General features: G+C 41.6%; 2 pseudogenes; both read right to left on the reverse strand.

The window, feature by feature from the left end:
• Positions 1 to 1,598: 1,598 nt before the first annotated feature.
• Positions 1,599 to 2,096, reverse strand: LOC115069241 (annotated as a pseudogene).
• A 252-nt stretch (positions 2,097 to 2,348) lies between these two features.
• Positions 2,349 to 3,016, reverse strand: LOC115069242 (annotated as a pseudogene).
• Positions 3,017 to 10,163: the final 7,147 nt, after the last annotated feature.

A 10,163-nucleotide genomic window follows, 5' to 3' on the forward strand; every position in this document is an offset into this window, starting at 1 on the left:
ACAAACGCATTTGTTAATGTTCTTGATCTGTCATGGGTTGAATCAGCAGACACAGAGCCCTCAGATACCAAGGGCCAAATGCATTTCCCTCCTGCTTCTTCCAAATCAGTCTAATCCTTCTCACAAAGCTCTCTCCCTCCTGTTACTGCTACAAACCACCTCATCCTCCTATGAACTTTAGCAATAAACAGGATGACTTATCACAGACTATTTCTGTGTTCAGTGATCCAACACAAAGAACAAAATAACTTAACCTCTGATTTTCAAACACAAAAGAGCAAATCCAAAGACATAGAGCATCTCATAATCTACTCTTGTGTGCTTCAATAACTATGGAGCTATTTTTAGAATCTGTTCACAGAGGACAAAGGAAGAAGGCTAAAACGTCAGAAGTAAATTAGAAGAAAATATGAACTTGGAATAACTACAGTGCACTGCCTATTGATTTCCTTCTCCTCTCCAATTAGCATCACTCAATTAAATCAGATTAATTTTCTCTCAATCCAGTGGATTCAAGACTCATTAAAACAACTGAACAACTTCCATTGAGGATTTTTTTCTTCTAGTCATACACTACCCATCAGATTGGCTCACAGCCCGACCTAAGATACTCTTGGCAGCCCCACATAAAACTATACTGGAGTTACTCTCTTGTTTCTGTTCATTCAGCCCAGATTTCTTTGGCTTAAAGACAGCATCTCTGAGTATTCATAAATATGCATGGGAAAGAACTTTTAAAAGTTAGATTTTTTTTTTTGGCCTTTCAGGGAGTTTTAAAATCGCAGATCTCTAGGCTAAGAAATATAAATAGTTAATAAACATGACAAACTTACTACTACTTCATGAACTGCAAAACTCAAACAACAATGAGATCTAAGCCGTGAAGCTGGAAAATGTTTAAATACTACATAATTGTTGGTAAAACTTGAAAAACAACGGTGATTCATCATGTGCTTGTCAGTGGAAGACAACCTTTGTGGAGGACAAACTAGCTACAATTGATAAGCACTGTATATTGAAATACTCCCCCAAAACTCATGTTTTTGTTCTATTTTGTTTGGGAGGGGGAGAAGATCCAAGGATTTTATTTCCAGTCACCACTCCCTGATTCAAACAGTGATATAAAATGAATTTTAAAAAATATGTATCAGGCTGTGAGATTTTACCAAATAACCCTCTCCCATCCCCCATTTCCAAATCAGGAAACAGATTGATGCTTATCCCCAACTCCTCCTGGTGCCCCTCTGTCAGGTTTTCCTTGAGGCCACCATTCACCAGTGGGAAAGAGGATGATGGACCTTGGAGAACCCTGTGTAGCAGCCTGGTCCTCTAAGAACAAGTGGGGTGGGGACAAGCAGGTAGGTTACTGTCATACAGCCTTTTTCACAGGTCCATTTATCCCTCCAAAACCAACCATACTTTAGTCCCTCTGGCCTCCCCCCTCCCCCTGTATGACTGCCAAACCTTGAAGGCCCCAATGTCAAAGTCAATGTTCTTCTAATGCTAAAACTCCTTCCCCTAGCAAGTATTCCTGGCCAGACCCATAGCTGCCCTTACTTGGAGTTGAGGGTAGAGATTTGGGGCAGAGGTGAGGCCGATTATCCCACCCATCCCTTGAAGTAGGCAGTCAGCATCATCATAACAACTTCCTCAAGGAGCTCTAGCACCACCAAAATTTTCTGAATGGGGACACCTCCTTCAACAGCTCAGGCAACATGGACACTATTGTTCCAAAGATTAAATCACCTGCAGTGAATAGCAGAATCCAGCCAGGGCCTGCAGCACCTGCCACCTCACTGCCCACTGCTCCTTAGTGAGAACACAGACTGTGCCTGCTAGTGCTCCTACTGTGGCCAGTAGTTGGAGACTTACTGCCTGCTTTTTGCTGCAACCAGACTTGACCAAGATGGCAAAGTCCAGGTCATTGATTGTGGTAAGGATCCTTAGGCCTTGGTCCCCTTTAAAGGAAATATTAATGACCAATGGAAGACCATCTGTGAAGTTGTACACTAGATTCAGATTCAGGTACCTAGATACACATAGATCGAACTTTGTTCTTCTTCAGGGTTCTGAGTTCTCAGTCCCCCCCACCCCATATTCACTCTTCTCTTCTATAACAACCATGCTTTCTCTTCCTCCTCCTCCTCCTCCTCCTCCTCCTCCTCCTTTCCTTCTCCTTGTTTTTCTTCTTCTTGAGACAAGATTCCATGAAGGTTGGCTTCATGACCAAATATGAAGCTTGTCTCTTCTTCTTCTTCTTCTTCTTCTTCTTCATTCTTATTCTGTGCTGGGCTTTTCCCTCTTTGTTTTGGGTTTTGTTTTGTTTAGAACAGAGTCCCTTTGTCCCCCTAGCTGACCCAGAACTTACTATGTAGACCAAACTGACCTCACAGAGATCTACTTTCTTCTGCCTCCTACATACTGGGATTAAAGGCAGGCTCCACCACAACTGGTTCATGGGCTTTTCCTTTGAGGGACACTTCTCTCTTCCAGGTCCATGACTTCCATGTGTGTGACTGTCTCCACATCCATGTCTGTGTCCTTTCACAAATCCCTCTACCATAAGGAAGGCAACAATTCACTGTGAACTCACAGCCAGACAGACAGAATGCGGCCCTGGCCACTGTGCAAGTGTCCATGTCCCAGCTGCTCCAGAGTGTGGTGAGAGTGAGGTTCCAGGGATAAGGTGAAAGAAGGCATCACCCAGGTGCCCCTCAAAAGCAAAACTGAGCAAGATCTGGACAAGAGGGTGATGTCTGAGAGAGTGTGACTCCAATAGGATAAGGAAGAAAACAAACAAACAAAAAATAGAGCTATAGAGATCAGCATTGTCATCCACAGTGCACAGACCCACAGGGTGGCAGTGTCTAGGTGGTACTTGATACCTGGAGTCATAGTCTTCCCTAAAGGCTCCATGGCTATGTTCATGGTCATGCTCTGTGTCTAGCCATCTGTAGCCCCACAGGTCAGCAGTCCCACAGCCACCCAGTGGGGGACCCTGCAGGCACCTGGCCATCACAGCAACACAGCAATCCTCTCCATTCCCTGGTTTTCTCCAAAAGTCTCATGGTTTGGCTGCCAGTTGATGCTTTGGGGAAATCAATGGATCTGGATCTTGAGGGTTCCTTACCTCATCAGTTGATTAATCCTTATCAGTGAATTTATAATATGATAACACTTTTGGAGGTGAGGGAAGGTGGGAAATGGGGCCCAGAAGTCATAGTATGTCACTGGAGGTGTGCCCTGGAATGATACACTTTGTTCTGCCCCCTTCTCTTTCTGCTTCCTGTGTGCCATGAGGTGAACAGCCTCCTCCACAGCATGCCCACTGCCATGATACTCCATCTTGCCTCAGGCCCAGAGCAGTGGAACCCACTGAATTTGACTGTAAGTAACCTCTGAAACTAGGAGCCAAACTACATCTTTCCTCCTCTAAGTTGCTACTTTCAGGAAACAAGTCTACATTTCAACAAGAGGCTTAAGGTTGTCTCTACCAAGATAGCAAAAATAAATATGCATACACACAGGTATGTACAAATAAATGTGCACATTTTAAAAGTTACACCTTTTGACCAAGCAACTCTATTTTAAAGTTGTTCTCCAAAGTAAATACTTAGATCTGTGGATAATTTAATATGGTCATTGATAGCTCATTTATAATGACCAAAAACATTAGAAATGATATAAAAAGTTATTCAGCAAACTGGTTAATCTTCTTAATTCTGGTTAATTCTGGCACGCTAGTATGAAGTTATACTGTTCATAAGACAAGGATATTATAAAATTGATTGATCAAGTGATATTGAATTTACAAACTATGATGTTCAGGATGAGCCAAGTTTTGCAGCAGAACTATCTGGTGAAAACATAGATTGGGAGCTCGCCATGTTTAGTCCAGACTCTACAGTCTTTCTCACAGCTTCTTTAAAATTAAGTCTCAGCCATTGATTTAGAACATTCCAGATGTGAAGGATTGATGGCTGGCAAAAATATTCTGAAGAGACTAAGTAACAAACTAGAATGCTGGTTTGCTCTTTTGCAATGAAAATATAACTTCAGTTATTAGAAATATCTGTTTCTTTTCCCCAAGAGCATCTTCGCCCTGTCATCAAGAAACTAGGAAACAAAATTCTGTATCAGAAGTTGTTCCATGAGCTTAGTTCTCAAAAGAAAGAGAATGTGATTCTTTTGAGAGTTTTGTTCCAGACTGCAGAAATCAATCCCATTTCAAGCAGCCAACCAACTCTTACTGGGCTTCCTGTAAAATGACACAAACTGTGTTGTATCCTGAAGACCTAAAGGTGAATAACACAGAATCTGCCATGTCAGGAGTAGCAGGCTCAGAAAGTCTCAAGGGAGACATAGAGCTGAACAGCAACTGTGATCTGTGAGCAGAGTTCAGACTCCAACCCGTAGGTGCTGTGAAAAGCATGCATCATTGTTCCAGCCATCAAGAAGAACAAAATGAGCCAGATGTAGTGGCACATACCTGTAATGCCAGCACTCAGAAGACTGAGAATCAAAGACCAAAAGTCAAGGACAGCCTGGGCTATACAGAAGAAACCTGTCTCAGGAAAAGAGAGGGGAAAAAAGAAGCCTCATCAAAGAGAAAGTGTTTGATGAGCTCAGTATAAAAGAATGAGGAAAACTTTCACCTACAAAGAGAAGGATTTTTTGGCAAGAAGAAATGCAGGCATACACACGTGTGCATGCACACACACACACACACACACACACACACACAAATCCGCCAAGACATGAAAGACTGAACATTTTAAAAAATGCAAACAGTATTCACAAACTTAATGAAATCCATGAAAAATAGAATCATGAGGCTTGAGACAAAAATAATCACTCAAATGTCAACTTCCTTTCTTTTCCCCTTCCCAAATTTAAAATAAATAAAGCAGAATCGAGAGAAGAATGGAGTTTTGAGAAGCTTTCACATTCACAGTGCTGTTTTGAAAAACGGAATCTGAAATTAGGACAGTCTTGGAAGGGGCCCATGCCTGTGAGGGTCTTTGCAGTTAAACTTTCCTGGCTGCCATCAGCATGCCTCTGGTGGAATATTAAAGGATACTGATAGCAAAAGCAGTAATGTTATGATGTGCCACTCAGACACCCCTTCAGAATGAGTAACTTACTCCCTAGCTGTCAGAGCAGCTACAAGGAGACTGCCCTCAGCTGCTATGCCCTATGAGCATTGTCTCCACTGAAGAAAGCCACTCGTCCAATGTACATACTATGGCATCCTGAGGTTGATATAGAAATCTAGAAAACTGACGTATTATGAACCACATGTTAGAGTAGAGGCACATGGTGATGTGACCACTGCCTGCATAGCAAGCTTTTTTCCTAATGTATCATTTTTATTGTTCATTTCATACAATACATTTTGATCATATTTAGACCTCCTCCCCCATCCATATCCTCCCATAGTCCTCCCACTGGATTTCATGCATTCTGTCATATATATTAAGGCCTATGGAGTCAAGTTTGTGTACCTAGATGTCCCTCAGTACACGTTCATCCACTGGAATCTAGTGAACCTATCTAGTGTCTCTCCTTTAATAAAGATCAACTCTCCCTCACCCAGCTAATGTTGGGGCCTGCTGCCCATTTCCCCAGTTCTATGCTGAGTTTCTGTCTGATTGAGTTTACATGGGTCTTGTACATGCTGTCACTCTATGCTGAGTTTTTGTCTGATTGAGTTTACATGGGTCTTGTACATGCTGTCACCATTGCTGTGAGTACATATGAGCAAATTCCCAGATGCCTGGAAGGCTCTGTTTTCTAATGATCATGTATCAACCCTGACTCTTACAATCTTTCTGTCCTCTCTTCCACTATGGTCCCTGAGTCATGGGTGGATGAGGTTTAATAGAGTAGTACTGGGGCTGGAGAGATAGCTCAGCAGTTGAAAGCACCCAGATTTGATTCCCAGGACCCATATGTCAGCTAACAATCACCCATAACTCCAGTTCCAGAAGGTCTAACTCCCTCTTCTGACCTCCACGGGCATTGCACTACATGGGTGCACTTACATACATGCAGGCAATACACTCATAACATAAAATAAAAATAAAGAGAATATTTTAATACGGGAGTCCTATCCAGGGAAGCACACTCTGCAGTCTCTTATTCTCTATACTTGGTCAGTTGTAGCCTTCTGTGTACATCACACGCTGCTCAGACCTACAATCTCAACACTGGGAAGGCTATGGAAAGAAGAGCAGGAGTTCAAGTCTATCCTTGGCTACAGAGAGATCCTGTCTCAGAAAAAAATAAACCAAAGTTTTCTTATATTTAATATCAAATTAGAAGCATACATAAACAAACAGTGCTAAGTTTCCTACAGCATTAATTCAGCCCACTACTCCTCTCTTTAAACCCCAGCCACACTAACTTTTCTAAGGACTTTAAATCTACATGCCTCTTCCTGTCTCAAGACCTTTGTACATACTCCATAATTTAAAACATTTCACTCTGTTCTTTGTATAGTTAATGAATGCATCTTTCAAATCTCAGCTCATAACTACTTTCTCAAGGAATCCTTGGCTAACCCCGCAGGCTAAATTAAGCCCTTCTATAACAAGTTCTTATAGTACTTTATATAACTTCTTATAACAGTTATTGTGGCTTGTAATGGTGAATGTAGGTGGTTGGGTATTCAACACATACCTTTTCCAGCACATACGCTTTGGAGGGCTAAGAGCTGTTTGTTCATTTTCTTCCTGACACCTCACCTAGCACTCTGTATAGAATAAGAATTCAATAAGTTTATTTAATGGATAAATGAATAGATGAAAAGAAGCATGAAAAAGTAATGAAGCATTTTTCTCATTAGTACTTTTGCTCAAATGCCTGCATACTTGCCTCTTAACTTTATTTTCCTTTGACTTGAAGGTCTAATTTGAGATTGCTGTTCAAATTTCATTAACTTTAGAGGCAAGGAGTTGCCTACCTATCAAATGCTGTTAAGAATGATCACTTGGTATTCCTATGACACTATAAAATGAGAAGTAAAATCCACAATACTGATAGTTGTTCTTGGGAAATTATTAGTGGGTAAAGAGAAACAGAAGCTAAGGAATATTCTGAATTCTTTCCAAGAATGAGAAATCAGCCTTGAGTATTGCACAGCAGAAAAGTTTTGAGTTACCATCAGCTGCACTTTGAAACTATTCTATTCAAGAGTCCTGAATACAAATCCTTAAACCTTACACTCTTAACAAGGTCCAAACCACTGTCTAGCCTAGAGATGGAGGAAAGGAAATGAGGGGTGTTGGCAGCATGTACATGCAGACAAACACACCAACCTGATGAAGACAAGAGAAAACACAGGAATCACTTCACAGGAGTGAGAGCAAGTATCTCCTAATTCAGCCTCCAATCATTAGCTCACCTCCCTACCTTCATCTCCTTGCAAATGAACTTGTTTGTATAATCCCTAACCAGGAAGATGAACAGAACATTCATTGCGTTCTTGGTTCCAGGACCCTTTTCCAGTCTGACTTAACACTCAACTGCTGCCCTTTGGCCAGCTCTGCCTCTAGGAACAAACCCAACACCAGGATTCTAATTCAGGTCTTATATAGACACAAAATCGAACTTTCAAAGCCTCAGGTTTACCTCCTCCAGGAAAAATGCTCCAGGAAAGATTCTGGAGTTAAGTCAAATCCATATTATACAATGCATCTAATGGAATCCTTAAATTAATTTCCCCTCTTCACTTTCCTGTATTTCTGAACTAAAGGAGAAAATACAGAAAAACAAGACAAGGCAAGACTCTATCAAGGAGTCCCATATTCATTCTCTACATGATCAGACTATCAGTTATGGACCTCACCGAATGAAGCTTTCCTCCTTAAGGCCAAGTGTCCGTTGGTCATGGACTACAAAGAAATATATATATATATATATATATATATATATATCACATTATAAAAAAAGATTATATATATATATATCACATTAGAAAACATGCCTCAGAGAAACCCAATAAAATTCATGAAAGCAAAACTGTCTTAGTTTGTTTCTTCATTGCTGTGACAAAACACTCTGACCACTACCAATTTGGGGAGGAAAGGGCTTATTCAGCTTACATCTCCCAGGTTGCAGTTCATCAGGGTAGGAACTCAGAGCAGGAACCTGGAGGCAGGAGCTGGAACACAGGCCATGGAGGAATGCTGCTTACTGGCTTGCTCCCCTGGCCCCTGCTCAGCCTGCTTTCTTATGCTACACAGGCCCACCTGCCCAGGGGTGGCACCACCCACAGTGGGCTGGGCCCTCCCACATCATTCATCAAGAAGATGCCCCTCAGACATGGCCACAGGCCAGTCCAATAGAGGCAATTCCCCAATTGAGGCTCCCTCAACCCAGGTGTGTCAAGTTGACACTAAAGCTATCCAGCACACAGTGCTAGTTAAGATTCCATTTCCCATCAACCTTTGGGGCCTCAGGATAAATGAGTTCCCAGTGCAGAAAATGAGGCTCACCAGGAATACACTTTTGATATAATTACAAGAATGAAAAGCTGAGTTACTTTTCTCCTTGCTGTGAGCAAATACCTAACAAAAAGCAACTTAAGGAAGCAAAGGTGTGTTTTGGTTCATGGTTCGGGGTTACAATCATCATGGTAGGAAGGGGGGCTGCTTTCTCACATCCCAGGTCAGGAAGCTGACAAGGGGGACTATCAGAGCTCATCTGGCTTTCTCTTCCACCCCTTTTATTCAATCTGGGACACCAGCCTGTGGGATGGTGCTACCCAGGGTTCAGCTAATCCTCCTTGGAAACCCCTTCACAGACACCCAAAGGTATGCCTCAGTATTAACACAATCAAGTTGATAACAAAATTAGTCATGACAGAAACTTAGAATCTCTTTTGTGTGACTTATAACTATCCCAATATGCTTAGCTACATAAGTGCACACACATACACACACACACACACACACACACACACTTCATTAACAGCAAGTTTTTAGTAATTCTGTGGTGTCCTAATCAAATTATCATGTATTATTTTTCACATATTTATTTACCTTCACATATTAGTAGATCTGCTGGATATAGCCAGGAGACATGCTATATATCTTCATGGGTTCATCACACAATAAAGATAACATTTGTTGACTGAATAAGTGAATATTAAAATTGTGGAAGTCAAGGGCTGAAGAGACAGCTCAGTCAGTAAAGTATCTGCTATGCAAACATGAAGACATGAGTTTGATCCCCAGAATCCATGTAAAAACCAGTTGTACATGGTTGCACATGCTTATAATCCCAGCACGGGGAAGGCTGAGGCAGGAGGATCCCTGGGCCATGATGACCACCCAACCTAGTTTAACTTTGGTAAGCTCCAGACCAAGGCAAGAACTTGACTCAAAAAATAAGGTAGATGGCTCTGGAGGAACAATATCCAAGATTCTCTGTCCTCCACAGCACACAAGCATATAGCACATGTACCCATATACACATATGCACCCACATATAGACACACGTCAAAAAATATGGGAATCAGTCAATATTCACTGATCAAAACATTTTTAATGTTATAGCTAAGATTAATCAATTTATTCCTTTCAAGTTTTTGCATTTGTAGAAGTAACCATATTTGATCATATGATATTAAATACATACACAGGTGTAAAGATTAGCCAGTGAATATCAGAATCCACCTTGCCAAATGAATGAAACCTATCTACTACAGCTAAAAAGTGCTTTGTGCTGCCCTCCCTTGCTCTCATGGCCATCTCTACCCCACTAGGCAAGCACTACCTTGAATCTGCAGTCTGTAAAGTAACCATTTTCAGGGGGAAAGTCAATGTTCTGCAATAAAAATGAGTATGCCTAAGGTATTCTCTAACCAAATGAACCAAGGGATTTGCTCTTCTGTACACCCTGAAGAATGATCTACAATAGCCATGCTTTAATGTTTGAATGAGCTTATTAAGAATGTAGCAAACGGGGTGGAGAGATGGCTCGGTGGTTGAGAGCACTGACTGCTTTTTCAGAGGACCCGGGTTCGATTCCCAGCACCCACATGACAGCTACAAACCATCCTTAACTCCAGTTCCAAGGGAATCCGACAACCTCTTCTGACCTCCGCCGCATTGCACGACATGGGTGCACTCACATACATACAGGCAATACACTCATAC

Source organism: Nannospalax galili, unplaced genomic scaffold (genome assembly GCF_000622305.1).
Source record: "Nannospalax galili isolate Female #2095 unplaced genomic scaffold, S.galili_v1.0 scaffold511, whole genome shotgun sequence".
In the NCBI taxonomy this organism is placed as follows: domain Eukaryota; kingdom Metazoa; phylum Chordata; class Mammalia; order Rodentia; family Spalacidae; genus Nannospalax; species Nannospalax galili.